Raw genomic sequence first — 22255 nt, 5'->3', positions numbered from 1 at the left:
ACATGGCCTCAGGGTAATCCTACTTAGCAATCCTGGCTGTGATGAGTTGAGAGCTGGCTTCAGTGACTCTAACATTGACTAGACTGGGGTTCCAAAGCATCCAGATTCCCCCACTTCGACCTACAGGATCAACATGAGCTGAAGTAGTAAATCCCATCTGGTTGAAAAACATTCCCATGGCAGCCAACTCCACTTTTGTTTCCATAAGAACTAACAAATCTGGCTTGTGGATCTGCACTAATTCACGCAAATTTCTTTTGAACTTTTTGTTTCCCGCACCCCTAAAATTTCAAATTAGCAAAGTTATGGATGATCTGTTAAATTTGGGTGGTGATATCTGGTCAACAAAGCTCAGAAGTTCCTTTGCTTTCTTTAGGTTGTCCTCCATGGATTTCAATGCCACTACCGATATCATGTGACGCTCCTGACTCACTTCGATTTGCCTCCATGGTTAAATCCTGATTTTTACTTCCTCTATCCACCCTTCTGAGGCAATGCGGTGAAATGCTTCTTTCCCTAGTGTGAGAAACACCATCACTCTGTTTCGACTCACTGTGAGTTGTTCCACGGGGTAGTTCTCTCCTTCGGCCTCCATTCTTGTCCGGTGGCTTTCTGGTCTTAGCTTGGGGTTGAACTTGAACTTGAGGGTTGGCTTGTTGCAGAAGAGTGGCTTCAGTGGTGGTGGGTGGGGGATTACCACTATGAGTAGATGGGATAGACTTTGACATCTGAGCCATGGTATTACTGTTGGAGTTCTGATGGCGTGTCTGTAGGTTTTGAAACTCTGATCCCAGTCTAATGTCCTCTCCATTGGTGGCTTTAGCAGTAGCTAGGGGGCTATGTGATATATTTCCCACAATTAGGCTATTGTTGGTCTTATAACGAAAACCCAACTCCTCATTAGTTCTACTAGTTTGACCTGGATCTTTGACAGGCCCACCTTTCTCTCTCAGATCATGAAATTTGTTGTCCATTTGGGCTTTGTTTCCTCTATTAGGCAGCGACCCTTTGGCTTTTCTTCTTTGGTTTGTGACTGTCATCCAAGGCCTATACATGGGTCGGCCCAATTCAGAATCTGTCCTTTCTTGGTCTGGGTTTGGGCTTTTGCCCGTTTGGTCCGTTGTCTTCTCTATTGTGTTGCCGGTGCAATCTTGGGGCTGGGTCGCTAACGCCGGTGGTTGACGATCACTACAGCTTTCTTGGCGATGCCCTACCCTGCCACAAGAGAAGCAAAGTGAGTGGAGGTGTTCATATTCAACTCCATAAGTATACTTACCAATGGTAAAGTGAGAAATCAGTGGTTTTCGAAGATCGATTTCAACGCACACACGAGCGTACTTCCCGCAAGCTGCCATGGCTGTGTTGATATCAACTTTCAAAGGGACTCCCAAGGCTTTAGCTATATGAAATAAGACCTTTTCATTATAATACTCAATGGGTAAATTAGGAAATCTAACCCAGATCGCTGTGGTATCCTCCTCAGTATCATCAGATTTAAAATCTTGTTGCCATTTCCTTACGGTGACATAATGATCCAAAACAATCCAAGGACCACCTGTATAAACCTTAGTATAATCCTCAACCATGTCAAATTTTACTATAAAAAATCCGTTGCCTATATCCAAAGCATCAAAATCTGCTTGCAGACCCCAAATTTTGAACATTTTCAGCATGAACAATTTATACCATATGGTTTTCCCAAGCAGACGCACAATCAGGCACTTTTTCCAGGGTTCCCTAATCCTCTTCAGAAGAGCCGAAGGAATTCTGATGTTGGGAAAGGCACTATGATTTTCAAAACCATCCTTACCCCTTTCCGCAATTTGTTCATCAGTGTTATCATCCTCCTTATCAGAGGATAATACTTCCACATCGCAATCAAAATTTTTTTCATTACCATTCTCATTAAACCTAGATCGTAAGAGGGCCTGTTTGAAGGAGCGATTTCCAGAGGTACTCATCTTAATATCCGCAAATTTAGGGCAAATCTCCGTGATCTGATTCGGATTAACCTCGTCAGCAGGTAGGGCATCCACATGGCACGCATGAGACACCCCTCCCAAAATCTCAGGCTTCAGGATGGATTCATTCATCGTTTCGTCCTTTGAATCAGCTGTGCTTTTAATCTTCTTAGTGCTTCTGATCAGATGATTTGCCTCCTCCGTGGAGCAGCCCGTTTCCAGCCGTTGTTCTCCGGCGATTGAAAGCTCAGTAACGGTCATATTTTTCTAGCTCAGACTCTCTCTCTAGAGAACTTTTTAATATCACTAGATCTTCTGTTTCAGCTTTTCGGGTCCATAAACTAATCCATACTTCTATCCTGTATATTAACTAAAAGGGGTTCTTAATTCCAAATTTTATGGGAGCTCCAATCTCTTAATTTAAATTTTTTATTTTTTAATTAAATTTTTTTTTTAGCATTTATTAATTTCTCTCAACTCTTAAGTCTTACAATCATAACAACACTTTAATATATTAAGAACAACCATAAAAAAAATTCTTTGAAATCCAACAGATATGAATTCTTTGAAAAGTCCCAACACATATGATTATTATCCCTCATATATTATCCCTCATAATAATACTTTAATATATTAAGAACAACCATAAAAAAAATTCTTTGAAATCCAACAGATATGAATTTTTTGAAAAGTCCCAACACATATGATTATTATCCATCATAATAATACTTTAATGCATTAAGAACAAGCATAAAAAAATTTTCTTAAAAAGTCCAACACATATGATTATTATCAAAATATTAAACTTTAATATAATATAATAATAAAAAAAGACATTTAATTTCTAGAAAAGTCGAACACATATGATTATTATCAAAATATTAAATTTTAATATAATATAAAAAAGGAAAAAAAAGAAGACATTTAAAAAAAAAAAAAACATTTAAAAATCACAATTCACATATATAGATAATTGTAAACACAATTCGTGCATAGCACGGGTAATATGCTAGTTGAGTAATATTTGAATTGGAGTGTTGTTTAAAATTATGTGTAAAAATAGTTTAATTTTTGTAATAATTTTTTTTAATATATAATTTTCAATCTCAGAAATTATAAAATTTTTATTATGTTGTTCTTATAAGAGTCTAGCATGTTGGATAAAAAAATTCCGAAATTTAATGGTGAGTATCTATTTTATTAGAATTTACAGACTGATTGGTGTTCAATTTAATTTGCAGTGAAATTTGGAATTGCGTTTTGGATGTTTAGACCATGGCTTGAGATAAAGTTTGTTAAGACTACTTTGATATATAATGGGGTGATGTTTGGTTTATGAGTGATAATTTAATTCAAGACCCATGATTTAGATTTAATTTAAATTAAGTTTGTTTAATTATTCATGTTTAACTGTTTGCTCCTTTTTGATTATATGATTGGTATTGACCACCATGAGAGTTGCTATTATTTATTATATAGAATTATAATAAATATTTGATAGTTGATTTTATGGTGTATACCATATGGTGAAAAATTATATATTTTTATAGTGAATATAATGGGTATATTTTGTAGTGAGCAAAAGATTACATTTTTGTAGTGTACAAAAATATTATATTTTGTGGTGAAAAAAATTATATCATTTTATAATGTATAATATAAAATTTTGAAATATTATTACAAATTTTTTTTTGTGTGGAGAAAACAACCTACGTGGATTGCTCCCTTTTTTGTCCTTGCCATCTTTCCCCCTTCCTTTTCATTTCATTTCTTCGGTTGGTTTGGAAGAGAGCTCGGCTCTCTCTCTCTCTCTCTCTCTCTCTCTCTCTCTCTCTCTCTCTCTCTCTCTCTCTCTCTCTCTCTCGCTCCCTCACTCTCTCTTTCTCTTTTCTTCATTGTTGCTCAATCTTTGAGCTTCAAATGAGAGTCTTTAGAGTGAGATTTTGTAAAAAATGTCGTAAACAAAAGTCGGAGAGCTCGTCGTGATCTTCGCAATGGTAGTCTCGGATTCTTGATCAGGAGAAGTTTGCTTTTCATATTTGCTTTTCTTTATATTATGAGATAGGACTTTCTTCATATTATTACTTTAAAGTTATGTTAGGGTTATTTTGAGAAAATATATCATTATAGGAGGTATTACACATATATATTTCTCAATTTTTTGTTTGGTAATTTTTGGAAGAAAAATGATGTTGAAATGTTAAGAATATTGATATTTTGAGATTGATTTGAGAAAATCACCTTATGTTAATAAGTTTTAGCTAAAAATCCAAAAATTAAATTTTTATAGTTGTATGTGTTGTATGCACATCATATTATGATTAGAAAATTTATTTTGAGAAATATAAAGTTGAAATATTTTCATATTTGATTTTTGGAATTTATTTTGAGAAGAATAAATTGATATGGATGAAAATTGTGTAAATTGTGAAGTTGGAATTATAGGGTGATTTTGGAATTAAAGACTCTAAAGGTGTTATATTCATGATATTTTGTGAATGTTAATTTATTGATTTTAGAAAAGTTGTGAAATTGTTAGTTGTAGATATTTGGAAAAATTGGCTAGGCATGAAATGTGGGTGTATTTGAGTGATGAGGCATGCAAAGTTATGTTTGGTGTTATTAATTTGGGAGATGGTGAACATGATGGACTTACTAAATTGATGAATTAAATTAGTTTAGTTAATATTTAAAGTCCTTCGTAATTAAAGGGGTGTTATTGGGTTTAAATTCCTAACTTTTAATATTATAAGATTAAAAGTGATGATGTTGATCAAGTATGAGATTTGGAGAAATAAGCGATATAGTATTTGGTCCCTAGTTTTACTAGTTCATCATAATATTACCTAAAATTCATATATGAGATATTTGAATTGTTTTGGCAGATTTTGACAAGAAAAGAAAAGAATATGATTTAGCTCGTTTGGAGCAAATGGATGAATTGGATTAAAACAAGAATGAGTTATCAAAAACTTTTATTTACTTATTTATTTTCCTTGGTTTAATTTGATGGGGTTAATGTTGATAATTGGAAAGTAAACACCTGTGTTATATTTTATAATTATAGTCAAGAGAAGATTTTGATATAATTGATTAAGTGTTGGAATATTCATTTATGCTTATTGAGAATTATAATTGAAGTTGAAGATCCCGAAATTTTACTTGCATGAGAAAAATGAGAATTTGATCCTATTTAATGTTTAGGATGGGAATGAGTTTTGGAAATGTTGTAATTACATTTCATTGATAAAGTATGTGAGTTAGAGATTGATGAAACCTTGAATCCGCTTTGGTGTTATATGTTATTGCTATTGATGAACTTATTGTTTAGAAGTTTTGGTTTTGGTAACCGGTAAGGGATTACCATGTTGATATTTAAATAAGGAAATTCTTGGAAAGGTAAGAAAAACGTTTGATTTTGGAGGTTTGTTTTATATAAAGAATATTGTTGAATTGTTCTAAAAAGACTAAGTTGAAAGTTGTTGACTTATATGTGGTAAATACATGAAAGTGGATATTATTATAGTATCTCTTGAGATTGTATCATGGTATTACATTGATAGAGATATAGAATTTGATCACAATGGAGCATTGTGTGGTGGAATTGAAATTGGAACTATTCTAATGCATTGTTACATATTTCATTGTCATTCCATTTCATTGTTATCATGGGTTTCGAATTGAAATTGAAAACCATTATTTTGAGAAATGAATTGTTTTTGTGAGACAAGATCATTTTGATTTGTTTTGGATAAATACGTTAGTAAATCCGGATAGGGGGTGTAGTTTGATATTGGTTTAAGTTGGCCTGAGTGTCCATGGTGAAAGACTGAAATCACGTGCGGAGGAGGTACCACATGCCTTCCGGTGAGAGACCGGTAAAGTGTAGATTTGGTAGTGCTCAATATGCCTACTGCAGACACTAGCTTAGGGATTACTAAAGTTGTATTTACCACCTTGAAATTTTATTGAAATCGTTGGATTCATGTGTTTTCAAATTAGTATTGTGCACAAGATTTTCAAAAGATAAGAAAAATATTTTGAGCATGACATGGCATATGCATTCATCTCATAAGACCATATAAAATGTATTTGATGCTTTGTTAGATGTCATTATGAATTGTTTAATTATCGATTCAATTGACAATGGGATAATTGAATGAATTGGAAAAAAGGTATCCTGTTACTATTGAAGCATGTTTATTTATTTAAGTTAACTTGTTGTGGTTAATTAAATAAATTGGATTTAAGAGATTATGTAATAAAATCATATGGTTTGACATGATATGATTTCACGTATTTGTATGAGTATTTTTGTACGCGCATATCTTCTAATGTTATAATATGAGATTGTTTAGTAAGCTAGTGGTTACTCACCTCCTATCTGTACATGTACATGTGTACAGGGAATGCTTTTCGGATTTGAAGATCAAACAATGGGTTTTATCATTTCACTAGTGTAATGTAGTGATGGATTGTACTACTTCATTAGTTTATTTGGCTGAATGCTATCTTTTTGTAAAGAGTAGTATCCTCTCTTTTATTGTAAGCCTCAAGGCACTTCTTTTATTTATATGTAAATGCCATTATTGTATAACGAGAGGGGACATGTATATTTAATTATTCATCATTTCATCCAAGGATGAATTGTCAATTGTAAATGAACTTAATTAATAAATTTTGGTAATGTTGTCCAAGTAATAAAATACGAGGTGTGACATATAGGTTGATGCAACAACCTTTCCTTTCTTCTTTGGTTCTTACTAGGTCTGCCATGACCCCCAGCCGTAGGAGTTGTCGAACTGGCCCCTTCCCCACTCTGTCCTATGACTAGGATTGTGGTCTCCACGTGAGCTGCCACTTCTACAAGTGTACGACAATTCCGATGCCAAGGCCCAGCAATCCTTCCCCAAACATCATTACGTAACTTACTCTTAAACTCCACACAACGGAGCTCCTTGGTTTTCACCAACTCTAGAGCGAACCTAGATAGATTGGTAAACCAAGCCTCAAATTGTGCCAAAGGTGTAATACTTTGGCACATCTCCATAAATTGCTTCCTCAATTCTTCCCGTGTCAAAGGAGAAAAGTCGTCACACCCTTGCGTAGACATCCTAAAATTTAGCACATATCAAATGGTGTTCCCAACAAAAATCTCATACACTTTAGCATTAGCTACACAACATATCACCCATATTGCACACATAGAGGTGCCCACTCAATGTTTATTACTACCACCCAACACGTCTCCATTGAAGAGAAAACACGTAACCTAGGATACATAACACGAGCACCCTTCACCGAAATACTAACGCAATACCATCATATAAGCAAATACTCGAACAACCGTATTTAGACTCCAATCAACTCACACATCAGCTACCACATAACACATAATGCATAATCGAGCTAAGCTTACAAAGATAGTTATTCATTCTAGTGCTCCCTTAGAATTCTCATTAGAAACAACATTGATCAAGCGCGTTTCCAATAAGACCTCTAAGTTGGTCAACTAGACATTGAATAATATCCATGAGCCTCAACCCAATGCCCACATAAAATGCAACACAAGCATTTTACCATATAGCACACAACATACAAATGTCCTCACCGCGCATGATAAACCCATTATGGCTAACCACTTCCCACGAGCCCAAGGTTTTCAAACCTGGTTAGTTTTGATACCAAGTTGTCATGCCTTAGATTTACAAGGTCCGGCTCACATAAACAAACCACCTGACAATGAACAATAGATAACAACTCTCATGCAAATGAATATAATATAGTCACACAATACAAGTGTTTATCTAATTTTACACATTCCTAGATACAACATCTAAGTCAAATAGATGTTCTGTAACTAAAACGTGCACAGCTGTTATAAAATCAAATTAAATGCTCAGAGACTTACATCATACACAAGGGTGAGAATGGCACACTACCAATAAATAACATAAATGGCCCTTGGTCTACAAATAACAAAAACACCCTATATGGTTCCAAACACAGCTTCACGTCTCAATCCACATCCACACATGTACACTTGAAAAATATTTTCAGCCACATAGGGTGATGTAGCTCGACTTTTTCGCTCCCCCTCTCGGAAGTCGAATAAGCCCTACAGTATTGGACTCTTGCGGTTCTGAATCTGATCTCACAAGTGCAATGTGAAATAGATAAACACCAAAGAGTCACAATCCGACAAATCTTTTAAAAAATTGATTTTGAATCAAATTGCCAAAAATGGACTGCTTTGCCAGATATAGAGTCGCCACCTAAATATTTTTGTTTGGGGAAATTTAGGAAACCCATGACTCATGCCAAAGGCCACGTGTCCATCATTACCAAGATTGTCTCGGCTCGGGAACTTAGGTATGAGAGGAGAAGGTCATAAATTGAGCACCCCCGCTCGCCCAATCAAAGATCGGCCTCTACTAATCATGATATGAATCTTATGTACATTATATGCTCTTGTTCCGGTTTATTAGACTAACATTACTATGTGATGCGCACACACAAGTATAGACTAACTTTGCAAGAATTGGAGCACTTGATTCATGTTTGTTTTGAAGATTTTTTCGAAATATGTACCACTTGAAAAAAGTGATCGCCTATGAATATTACTCAAATTATTCTAATTCAAGCAATTAGCCTCCATCTACAGGCATTCAAGCAATTTATCACTTAAGCATTTAGCCTCATGGCAAGTATGCTAAAACATGACAACATTCACACTTATGCGATATACTAAAGCGAGTAAAGGCTCACCTAATACTCCAAGCCAAAAAAGATGATAAAGTTAGAAAGATGTATGATCCTAACTAGGAAATATGACTAATGCAACACATGCAATATGCAATTACTAGGCCCGGCTACTAATATGGCATATGAATCAATTTGATAGCATGCGGTCTAAGCATGTATTCAAAAAAGCGCTAAACTAACAATGTAAGTTAGAATGATGAATCGAGCCTTGGTGCATGCAAGACAAATGGATGCAAACATGAAGTATACTAAACAAAAGATAATATCCCTAAACTAACCATCATAAGCTAGTAAATAAAAGGGAGAAAGACGTGGGATTGGAAAACATACACATTATTACATTGCGCTCTCACGAAGAAGAGTCTGAATAAACTAACTAGCTAGATAACTAATTAAAGCTAAGCTAATTATTACAAAACAAATGAATAAATAGCTAAACTACTTAACTAATTATTACAAACTGAAGTAATTAACTATTCTAGCTAATTAAAATACTTACAAGACGAAATCAAATAACTAGTTAACTAACTAATTAATTACAACACTTTATAAAATTAACTAGGTACAACTAATTAATTACAACAAATATTTAAGCTAAATATTTAAACTTAAACATGCTCGGTACACGAGGAATGCTTATGCACATGCTCAGTTCCCACCCAAAAAGGCCACTATTTTGCTTCCAGAAGGTCTCTGTTGCATAATAGAACACTTACACATTTGTCCACTTCCAGAACAACTCTGCTCTGCTTAAAAAACACACTACTGGATTTTGCATTAGTGGCTGGCAAGGGGCCGGCCGTCCACTGATGATGGCTTGCCAGCCACCAATGATGGCCTGCCGGCCACTGCTGCAGGGTTTATCTTGCTGCAACAGAGAACAAACAGAGCATGCACAGGGTATTTTTAAGGGTTGTCTATAGAACTCACCCCTCCTTATCATGAACAAATCAAAGGAGGGACAAAACTTAGTTCACAAACCACCAACTCAAGCAATTTCATTGCATAATGACTTATAACCAAAATGTGTAAGTTCAATAAATGCAACAAAACAAGACTCAAACCTTTTCCCTTTCATGAATTGATCAAGGGAAGTAGTGACCTTAGAGACTTGAACCATTTCATTACTAATGAGTATGAAATGCCTCAAGTTTCCATGTGTTAACGTCCGATTGAACACAAAACCAATTATTATCTTGCACCATTTTAATCCCATTTTAATTACTTCATTTTAATTACCATCCATTCTTTAATTCATTGAGTCTAATGGTGAGTTTAAGTCCTCTAATGGAAAGAGGGCTCAAACCAAGTGTTGTTTTAGGCATGAAAGAGAAATCATACCGTTGGTAATGAACCCTAAAGGGATTAAACCATTAAGCATGACATCTCAATCTCTTGCTTAAACAAACAAGTTGTTTGAAACCACTTTCAAAGCAAAATAAAAGCCAAGAAAGGAGGGAGGTTGCAAAGGTGATTAACGGTGATTACAAGTATGGAAAGCCATAAATAAATGCAATCAACTTAAATAAGATGGTGTTTAAGGCCTAGAACACCAAACTCATGAGGACAATTACACTATAAGCAAGCAAAACAAAGCTCAAATGCAACTATCAACCCAAAACAGTGCTAAAATAGTCTAAAAATAGTCCTAAAACATGCTGGAATTAACACAAAAAAAGCTAGATTAATAAGCTAAAACATAGCACAAGCTAAGACACAAGGAGGAGAAGCTAACCCCTCCAAATTTGTACTTCAAAACATGACTTTGGCCACTGAAATAATTCTGAAAGTCAGTGTTTAAAAGCTTAAGAAAAGATAGTACAAAGGTGGGAAACACAAGGGAAAAGGCCTTGAGAGAAAGGTGTAGAGAAGGGTGAACCACCTTTGAACCTTTATTAGCCTTAAAACCCAAGTTTCAGCCTAAAAATACAGAGTAGTTAGATGAACCCTGCAGCAGTGTAGTTAGATGAACCCTAAAAATACCAAGTTTCAACCTTTGAACCTTTATACCTCTTGAAGACAAAATCAATTCCAAGAGTAATTAAAGCAAGTAAAGAGGCAAAGCTTTATACATCATACACAAGGGTGTAACCCTTCCGAGTTTTCAGCCTAGCGAGCCTCTCAGGGATAGTATTTCTTCAACTTGTCCATGTTGATTGGTTGTGAAAATTCCAGGCCATCTAAGTCCATGAGAATAACAGCTCCACCTGACCAGATAGTTTTGATGATGTATGGCCCAGTCCAATTGGGTCTGAACTTGTCCCTAGGGTCATGAATGGGAGCTCGGTTGTCCTTCAGCACCATATCTCCTTCTTTGATACAATGCTTTTAACCTTCTCTCATCAAAGAGCATCAACTCTTCAAATCTGCTCTGTTGCCAGTCCGCCTCTACTATCTGATACTCAGCCAGAACTCACAATGACAGGACTTTTATTTTAATTGGTAAAACAACCTCCATCTTGTAGACAAGAGAATAAGGAGTTGCCCCTATAGACGTCCGAATTGAAATTCTATAACCCCAGAGTGGAATGACAATTTATCTGGCCAGTTCCAATAGGTCTCAACCATCTTCTGCAAGATGTTCTTGATGTTCTTGCTGGCAGCTTCAACAGCTCTATTAGTTTGTAGCCTATATGTAGATAACTTATGAAAAGTCACATTGTATTTCTCCAACAAGTCTATCACCTTTTTCTTGAAGTGGGAGCCATTATCTGATATGATCTCGTTTGGGACTCTATATCAATAAATGATATTATTTTTGATGAACTTGGCCACATGCGATGCTTTCAACACTGCATAGGACTAAGCTTCCACCCACTTTGTAAAGTAATCAATTGCCACCAAAATGTATTCATGCCCATTCGACCTTTTTGGTGTGACTACATCGATGACATCGATTCCCAGACCGAGAAAGGCCATGGCGAAGTCATGTTGTATAGCTTTGACGGCGGGATATTCATGCGATTAGCATGAATTTGGCATTTGTGGCATCGTCGAACAAAACCAATACAATCCTCCTCCATAGTGGACCAATAATAACCTTGCCTGAGAATCTTTCGGGCTAATATCACTCTGTTCATGTGCACTTTGCACTCTCCTCCATGGATGGCCTCCATTAGGCGCTTTGATTCCTTTTCTTCGACACACAACTTGTGTATTCCCAGATGACCCATTTTCTACAGTTTGCCTCTACAGATGATAAATTGGACGACCATTCGCCGTATCACCCTTGGCATTTGCCCCTGGTGGATAAATCTCCTTTTCCAAGAAGTTTCAAATATCATAATACCAAGGGTTTTTGTCTTGCACTTCATCTATTGCGGTGGTAGTTTCATAGGTCGACGTGTATTTTTGCTCAATAATAATCGGACGCATCCGGACTCCAAGTAGGATATCTACCATAGAAGATAGAGTTGCTAAAGCATCAGTGAACCTGTTGTTCTCTCTCAGTAGATATGTGAAAGTCAGCTTTTCAAACTTAGGAATCAGAACGTCCAGGGTCTGGTGATAAACCTTCATCTTTTTTTCTTTGACTTTCCAGTCTCCATTTGCTTGAGAAACAACTAACTTTGAGTCCTCGATGCCATCCAACCTTTTTGCCCCTAGTTCCAGGGCGGCTTCTAAACCAACGATACACGTTTCATATTCTGCATCATTATTGGATACCTTGAACCGAAGTTTGAATGCTAAAGGTATATGGGTGTCGTCGGGTGCTATCAGCAACACACTTATCCCATAACCATACTGATTGGATGCTCCATCAAAGTACAATGTCCAAGTCTCCTCCTCAACTTGCAGAATGGCTTCATATGGGAACAAGTATTCCACCGCCTCATCCCCTTCTACCGGGTGGTCTGCCAAGAACTCCGCTACAGCTCTTCCCTTGACCGACTTGCGGGTGACATACTTGAGATCAAATTCTGAGAGGAGAAGCAACCAACGGGCTAGCCTACCTATAAGCGCCGGTTTCTCAAAGAGATATTTGATGGGATCTAATCTCGAAACCAGAATTACAGAGTGGGCTAACAAGTAGTGCCTCAACTTCTTGGTAACCCATACCAAAGCTAAGCAAGCTTTCTCCAACGGAGTATAGTGGGTCTCATAATCTAGCATTTTCTTGCTCAAGTAATAGATGGCTTTCTCCACCCTATCTTCAGATTCTTGAGCGAGCATGCATTCCATAGTCGTGTCTGTCACTGACAGGTACAAAATCAAAGTCTTTCCCAGCTCTGGCAGCGATGACACCGGCAGATTCTGGAGGTACTGCTTAATCTGCTCAAAGGCAAATTGACATCGATCATCCCATCATAATTTCTTTCCTTTTTTCAAGAGACCAAATTGTGGTTCACAAGTCAAGGTTAATTTGGAAATAAATCGTCTTATGAATTGCACTTTACCCAGAAAGCTTCGCACCTCCTTTTCAGTCCTTGGTGGAGGCATTTCTAGGATGGCTTTGATTTTGGAAGGATCTGCTTTGATGCCCCTCTGTGTGATCAAAAAGCCTAGCATTTTCCCTACTGTAATGCCAAAAGTGCATTTCTGCGGATTCAACCTCAGTCTGTATTCTCTGATTTGTTGAAAAAATTTCTTCAAGGCGGTGTAGTGGCCTTCTCTTTCTTTGGACTTGACAATCATGCTGTCCACATACACCTCGACCTTTTTATGGATTATATCATGTAGAATAGTGGTTGCAGCCCTTTCGTAAGTAACCTCGGCATTCTTCAGCCCAAATGACATAACCCGATAGCAATAGGTACCCCATAACATAGTAAATGCAGTTTTCTCTCTGTCCTCTGGCGCCATTAGAATCTGGTTATACTCGGAAAACTCGTCCATAAAGGATAACAATGCATGGCCCGTAGTGAAATCCACTGACTCATCAATGCGTGGCAGAGGGAAGTCGTCCTTCGGACTGGCTCTATTTAGGTTCCGGAAGTCCATACACACCCGGATTGTACCATCCTTTTTCGGCACTGGAACGATGTTGGCCAACCAAGTCGGATATTCAGATACTAACAAGAAACTTGCCTCGATTTTCTTAGTGACCACTTCTTTGATTTTCATCGCCTAATCCGAACGAATTCTTCACAACTTTTGCTTGACAGGTCGGGCCTCAGGGTTAAGAGGGATAAGATGTTGTACAATCTCAGGATTGATTCCAGGCATGTCTATATTGGACCACACGAAAATATCTTTAAAATCTTTTAATAAAGCGACTAAGCGCTCGCGCTCCTCTGAAGACAACGTGGACCCGATTTAGACCATACGCGGATCCTTCTCAGTACCCACATTAATAGCAATGATTTCATCAGTATAAGGTCTTGCAAACCTCTTCTCTTCTCAATTAGTCAAGTTTTTCAAAACCAGAGGAATTGCTTCCTCGTTGTTTTCATTAAAATTCTGAAAATCTTGGTCAATACAATAAACAAGTGGCACAAAGAAATACTCAGAATCGGTAGCGTTCTCATTCATAAGATCCAACTCTTTGGTTACAACTGACTCAAAAGCAAAAAAAAAAAAAAAAAGAGGACATGGACAAGACCTTGGCATCCGGGTTATCACCCCCATGAATACCAGATTTAGACTCAGAAGAATTAGAATTTGATTCCGACTCCACAAACTTTGTGGAATCAGATTCTAGCTTATCACCTGACTCAGAACTAGACAAGTAGCCCTCCTCCCTAACAGATAAGAGATGGTGCTTCCGATACATCCAAAATGCTGCTAGATGGGTTGACACCCGGTTGGTCCCCGATCACGGAGATGGTAAGGTTATCCCCCAAGTTTTTTGAGTTAGCCAGAGGATCTGTAAGGAGACATGCCAATGTTGCCCCTACTCCAAGTTCGCTGTTGTCCGAGTCACTTTCCATGCTTTGCTCAGCTTTAGTACCTGGTTTAGCCTTTTCCTCAGCATCACAATCTTGTAACTGTAGATCGAAGAAAATTTCGAAGCCAGGGACATACTACTTTGCAGAATTCATCCAAGGCTCGGAAAAGCCTCAAAAGGGGAAATCTTCTCCCTCCTGAACAAAGTGGCCATTCAACGTTCCTCGGATTGGCTTATGGATGAGCTCATAGTGTTTCCTGGCCTGTTTGGCTCTGGCTCTGCCTGTCATATCTTCTTTTTTCCTGATCTAGTCCTCTTTGGTGGGTACATAACACAGACCAAAGGCATATGGTTTGTGCGGCACATCGGCGAATGTTGTAACACCTTTCTGGCCACTTCTTCCAAGTCCCATTCCTGGCATATGTTGCAGTTTGTTCATGACATTGATAGATTGGGCGCTGACATACATACCCTCATCAGCAACTAAAATGGTCTGCACTACCCAGGCCTCAGCTAGAGTGAACCCTGAGAGGAATACATCCTCCTCGCCATGAATGATCTCCAACACCAGTGTAGTTACCTCTGGCGGGGGATGGATAGATGAATTCTTGACAACAATCGCCACTTTTTTCCCGTGGGAGTATTTCAACATTTAGTGGAGGGAAGAGGAGACTGCTTTCATATGATGCAACCAAGGCTTCCCTAGCAGTAAGTTGAAAGTGGCCGGCATATCCAGGACATGGAACTCGACATCTTGCTGAGCTGGGCCCACCTGGACTCTGATTTGCACCGTGACCATAACTTCCCTGCTTGTATTGTCATATGCCTGAATCACTTGGGCCGTGGGCACAAAGTCTGTCGGTTTAAGGCCGATTGCATAAGTTGTGTAAGAAGGACAGATATTGATAACCGAACCGGTGTCCATCAACACTACCGGTACCCATTTCTCCCTGCACTCAATAGATATATACAAGGGTTTATTGTGAGCTGAGCCTTCTAGTGGCAATTCTATGTTAGAAAAGGTTAGGGTTGGCCTGGCACCACTTGGGAAGACTAATCCCACAAGCTGTTCAGGGGCAGTGTCAATGGAATTTAGTTTTGTCCATTGCTGACAGTACTGCTTGTTGATATACCCAGGAGGCCATGAGAAGACCCTAAATTGAGATGTTAGCTTGGATTTTCTTTAGTTGCTTCAATACTGCCTCTTCTTCCAGCTGCTTCTTTTTTTCTGTTTCTCAACCTCTCTGTCTTTCCCAGATGCCTCAACTTGATCTAAGTGCAGTGGCTTGAAATACCGCCCACTTCTTGTCATGTGATCTATATCTTCCGCATACCACTTGTTGTCTGGGAGGCACTCACCCCAGTCCTCGTCAGTGTAGGCTAGATGTAGATCGCCATCTTCCCACCATACACCCTCAGCAGCCGACAAACAGTTGTCTGGCTCCGTTTGTATCACTTTCACCTCACAAGCATCCCCCGCAGGGTATTGGGCCAGTACAGCTTCCTGGTCGTCTTTAACGCTCTTGTGCAAACCACTTCAGCGCAGCTGCCTGTTCTGTGTCCACAGTACTCATAGTGCCCAATTCCTGAGCTAAATTTTCCACGCCGATGTTCTTCGGCAGTTTTCCCTTTTTATCGGCCATTGTGGCCACTACAGCTCTTGCTTTCTTTTCTTCCAATTTTATTTCAGTTTATTCCTCCTTGTCCGATTCATCACTCGACCACCTAGAGTTGTCCGTTGAACCAGTCAATCTGTACATCCCCTTGGTCCTGTTCGTCGAAGAACTACAGATTATCTAGATCTTCCTCTAGCTCTGCCAGATCATCCAAACCTTGGCTCGGGCCATCCTCCCTAACCATATTGACCTCCACTACAGTTGGCAATACCACTTCTGGCTTGGCTTGATCAATTGGCACAATGTAGCAGCTTGGATCATACACCCCCTCAGACAAGTCTTCAAAGCTCTCAGGCAACGGACTCGTACTCTCCTCTAAGGCCAGTCTCCCTCCGACTGCAACTGTCACCACCATAGGCTTAAGATGAAGTGTGGACGTGTCCATCATGCACAAATCTATACTTTCAAGAATGAACACTGTCGGTCTGGGTAGGTGAGAAAGGGTAATATATATGCTGGGGTCGTAGGGGATGGCCAGTGTATGGATTAGGTTTAGATTTTGAGATAGGGGTACTTGATTGTGGGCTGGGAGAGGGTTTGTAGTCACATTTGGTTTCTGGGGCAGTACGATTACCTTGTTGTCAATGAGGTCTTGAATCTCATGACGTAGTTTGAAGCATTGGTTGGTGTCGTGACCATGTTACTAGTGAAACGCACAGTACTTCGCTGGGTTGTGTTTAGGTGGAAGAGGATCAGGTAGTGGGCGAGGCTCTAATGGTTTGAGGTGCCCCATTTTTAACCAATTCATGGCTTGGGATAGGGTTATGTAGAGTTGGGTAAAGGTCCTTTGGGATTGGACAGAGTTGTTTGAAGTTTGTGGAACTGTATTGACAAAGGGATTGGCAGTCTTGGTTGTGGTGGTGACAACGCTCACATCTAACGGCCGCACAGCTGTGCTACCACTAGTGGTTGCATTGGAACTGTGCACAAAAGGCCTCTTGGCCGGCTGTTTCTCATCAATAATCAGCCTTTGTTTCATGGCATCTTCAATCTGAACCCCCAGCTCATGGAGCTCGATAAATGTGAACAGAGGTAGGACGATCATTTTCTATAACAATTTCCCGTGCAGATTGTGGACTACCATCCTTATCTGATCTTTCTCGGAAGGCCATGTGGTTATCATTGAAGCTTTAGCCCTCCACCTCGTCACAAATTCTTAAAAGTCCTCCTTCAGCTCTTGGTGCGTTGCCTCAAGATCACGAGTTATGACACCGATTTATGTGTTGTATGAGTATTGAGATATAAAGGCCTCAGCCATTTCCTTCCAACTCTGCATCACAAAATCCTTCAGCTTCACATAGCATATAGTTGCTATTCCCGACATGGTTCAGCCAAAAAGTGAGAGCTTCTGCAATCTGGTCAGCCCCATCGGTCGCAGGATGTTTGAAAATAGCCAAATGTGAACCATGGGATCTCCAGAGCCATCGAATCGATCGATGTGTGGCATTTTGAACTGATCTGGCAATGTCACTACAGAGTCGGTATACCCGTCTTCTATGTCGGGGATAGAATTAACACCTTGTGCTCATTTGAATAGTTTCTCCAACTTGTTGATCTTAAGCACAGTTGGGTCAACCTCAAATTCAAATGGAGCCTCGATTTGATACATAGGTGCTTTGGAGGCATGTGGTGGGATCGGCTCTGCTGGATTGCCCTGATTCTTAACATGGGCATTAGCAGTATGGGCAGTGGTTTTGGGTGTTGGGATACCCGTAGGAGGTGCATGAGATGAAGAAGCTGCTGCCAGTTGTGGTTGCTATTGTTACAGTCTGTTTATTACCTCAGCCTGACGTGCTGTGACCTCAGCCCAGCGAGCAGCGTCTTGCTGCAAGGTTTCAACTATTTGTTGAAGATAATGAATCAAGTCCTCTATACTAACTCGGAGATACTGTGCCATCGGAATGGGCGAATGATCTCGTGCTGGACTAGATTTAGAAGACTGTCCCTGAGCTTGACTGGATGCAGGTGAATTGAGGGGTGACTACTGTAGAAACTAGACCAGTGAACTCTACTTGACTCTCATCCGTCTCGTAATCGGTGGGAGTGAAGTAAACACGGGTTGTCCCCTAACATGATCTCCAGCTTTGCAAAGCCTTCTGATACGGGTCTAGAGCTCTTGGGGGATATCCGAACTTTCCGAAGCTATGGTGTTAAACTACATAGCAAAAAGAAATAAAGCAAAAAGAAAGCAGTAATTAGAAACTGCACAACATCTCAGCTCAGATGTTAACAACACACAGATGTAATCAAAGTTGTAAGACTGCATTAAACACTGAATTCTGTCCCAAAAACGGATACCCAACTTGCAACTGATACGCACATTCTTGTACAGTTTAACTATAAAGCACATACCAGTTAAGTGAGAGCCAAAACATCCCTATGAGGGGATAAGGTTACACTATTCTAGTTTTGTCAGGAACTAGGGTTCACTATTCAAACAAAGTGGTTTCATACAATCCTATATTCGGGTAAGCATCTTGTCCTAATTTGGAACAGTCTCTACAACTTTCGATATGCAACTAGGCCAAATGGTCAAAAGGGTACCTCAGCAAGACTACCTAATATACCTCTCACACCTAACACCGAAAAGTGAAAAGAAGATCAAACGGTATAGTGGTAGTCCAGATCCAAGGGTTGTGTTCCCATCATGGCAGAACCCGTGACTGGTCAGCCTTTTGGCAAGCTTTTCAAGCAAGCCTTTGGCAAACCGTCCAGGAATAACAGATGGCAAACACAGTGACTTAAATGCACCAATGCAAATGCAATGCAAAGAAACATATAAGTGTAGATAAAATTTCATATCATGAATTTCAAGTCAAGTTCTCTAATTTTCCCAGTGGAGTCGCCAAAAACTGTAGCTCTACTTTTTCGTGCCCCTTCTCAGAAGTCGAATAAGCCCTACAGTATCGAACTCCGTGGTTCTGAATTTGATCTCATAAGTGCAATGTGAAATAGATAAACGCCAAAGAGTCCTAATTCGTTTGGAAAATCAATTTTGAATCAAATTGCAAAAAATAGACTGCTTTGCCAGATACAGAGTCGCCACCTAAATATTTTTGTTTGGGGAAATTTAGGAAACCTGCGACTCATGCTAAAGGCTACATGTCCGTCATCACCAAGATTGTCTCGGCTCAGGAACTTAGATACGAGAAGGGAAGGTCATGAATTAAGCACCCCTGCTCGCTCGATCAAAGATCGGCCTCTACTAATAATGACATGAATCTTATGTACATTATATGTTCTTGTTCCAGTTTATTAGACTAACATTACTATGTGATACGCACACACAAGTATAGACTAACTTTGCAAGAATTGGAACACTTGATTTATGTTTGTTTTGAAAATTGTTTCGAAATATGTACCACTTGAAAAAAGTGATCGCATATGAACATTACTCAAATTGTTCCAATTCAAGCAATTTGCCTCTATCCACAGGCATTCAAGCAGTTTATCACTTAAGCATTTAGCCTTATGGCAAGCATGCTAAAACATGGCAACATTCACACGCATGCGACATGCTAAAGCGAGTAAAGGCTCATCTAGTACTCCAAGCCAAAAAAGATGATAAAGTTAGAGAGATACATGATTCTAACTAGGAAATATGACTAATGCAACACATGCGATATGCAATTACTAGGCTCGGCTACTAATATGGCATATGTATCAATTTGTTAGCATACGGTCTAAGCACGTATTCAAAGAAGCGCTAAACTAACAATGTAAGTTAGAATGATGAACCGAGCCTCGGTGCATACAAGACAAATGGCTACAAACATGAAGTATGCTATACAAAACATGATATCCCTAAACCAACCATCATAAGCTAGTAAATAAAAGGGAGAACGGCGTGGGGTTGGAAGACATACACATTATTACATTACGCTCTCACAAAGGAGAGTCCAAATAAACTAACTAGCTAGCTAACTAATTAAAGCTAAGCTAATTATTACAAAGCAAATGAATAAATAGCTAAACTACTTAACTAATTATTACAAACCGAAGTAATTAACTATTCTAGCTAATTAAAATACTTACAAGACGAAATCAAACAACTAGTTAACTAACTAATTAATTACAACACTTTATAAAATTAACTAGCTACAACTAATTAATTACAAAAAATATTTAAGCTAAATATTTAAACTTAAACATGCTTGGTAAGTGAGGAATGCTCATGCACATGCTCAATAATGATGGCCTCCCGGCTACCAAAGGTGGCCTACCAGCCATAGAAAGTGGTCTGCCGACCACTGCTGCAGGGTTCATCTTGCTGCAATAGAGAACAAACAGAGTATGCACAGGGTATTCTCAAGGGTTATCTGCACAACTCACCCCTCCTTATCATGAACAAATCAAAGGAGGGAAAAACTTGGTCCACAAACCACCAACTCAAGTAATTTCAATGCATGATGGCTTATGAATCAAAATGTGCAAGTTCAATAAATGCAACAAAACAAGACTCAAACCTCCTCTCTTTCATGAATTGATCAAGGGAAGTGGTGACCTTGGAGACTTGAACCATTTCATCACTAATGAGTATGAAATGCCTCAAGTTTCCATGTGTTCAATCAACGTCCGATTGAACACAAAACCAATTATTATCTTGCACCATTTTAGTCCCATTTTAATTACCATCAATTCTTTAATTCATTGAGTCCAATGGTGAGTTTAAGTCCTCTAATGGAAAGAGGGCTCAAACTAAGTGTTGTTTTAGGCATGAAAGAGACATGATACCGTTGGTAATGAACCCCAAAGGGATTAAACTATTAAGCATAACATCTCAATCTCATGCTTAAACAAACAAGTTGTTTGAAACCACTTTCAAAGCAAAACAAAAGCCAAGAAAGGAGGGAGGTTGTGGAGGTGATTAAGGGTGATTACAAGTATGGAAAGCCATAAATAAATGCAATCAACTCAAATAAGATGGTATCTAAGGCCTAGAACACCAAACTCATGAGGACAATTACACTATGAGCATGCAAAACAAAGCTCAAATGCAACTATCAACCCAAAATAGTGCTAAAATAGTCTAAAAATAGTCCTAAAACATGCTGGAATTAAGACAAAAAAAACTAGATTAATAAGCTGAAACATAGCATAAGCTAGGTTAGTAAGCAAGACACAAGGAGGGGACGCTAACCCCTCTAAATTTAGACTTCAAAACATGATTTTGGCCACTACAATAACTCTGAAAATCAATGTTTAAAAGCTCATGAAAAGATAGTGCAAAGGTGGGAAACACAAGGGAAAAGGCCTTGAGAGAAAGGTGTAGAGAAGGGTTAACCACCTCTTAACCTTTGTTGGCCTTAAAACCCAACTTTCAGCCCAAAAATATGGAGTTTTTGTAGTCCAAAAATAGTTGGAAAATAGTAGAAAAAGAGTAGTTAAAGCAAATAAAGAGGCAAAGCTTTATACCTCTTGAAGAGAAAATCAATTCCAACCAATAAAACCAAGCAAACACACCCTCAAGAGCTCTAACAAAGCTCAAAGACACCTTAGCTCAAAGATGAGAAGGTTTGGTTAAGGGTGTATAGGCAAAGATTAAGGATATGTAGGTAAGAGTGTAGAAATTTGCGAGAGAGAGAGAGAGAGAGAGAGAGAGAGAGAGAGAGAGAGAGAATTGTAGAGAGAGAGGAAAAATTTTGCTCCAAAATTTTTCTAACCTTAAAACATGAGAGGGAGACCTCCTGTATATAGAAAACATGAATTTTCCTCAAAAACACCTAACCCTACATGTGCGAGCAGATGCAAGCATCTGTGCAAACAGCTGGCATAGCTGTCACAAAATATTTGCAAAAGACACTGGTGGTCGGTCGGCCATCATTGGTGGCCAGCAGGCCACATTAGTGGTCAACAACCAAGAGTGATGGCCGACTACCCAAAGAGGTGGCCAGCAAGCCACCAGGGGTTGCAGGCTTGAAGATCTCTGAGTTTGGTCCAAAAATAAGGCAACTAGGGGTGTAGGGTTTGAAAGGCTCAAAGCTTTGGCATTCTATTGAGGACTTCGAGCACTTGACAAGCATATA

General features: G+C 38.8%; 1 pseudogene across 1 annotated transcript in view; it reads right to left on the bottom strand.

Annotated features, from left to right (window-relative positions):
* LOC145789380 (putative complex I intermediate-associated protein 30) overlaps window positions 1-22255 on the bottom strand; it is a 238969-nt pseudogene that overhangs the window by 57486 nt on the left and 159228 nt on the right. The gene's annotated exons all lie outside the window — the stretch shown is intronic.

This window comes from Camellia sinensis, chromosome 5 (genome assembly GCF_055761805.1).
Source record: "Camellia sinensis isolate YWXY chromosome 5, ASM5576180v1, whole genome shotgun sequence".
Taxonomy (NCBI): domain Eukaryota; kingdom Viridiplantae; phylum Streptophyta; class Magnoliopsida; order Ericales; family Theaceae; genus Camellia; species Camellia sinensis.
The sequence above is the reverse complement of the archived record's forward strand: the minus strand, read 5'-3'. Positions and strand labels throughout refer to the sequence as shown.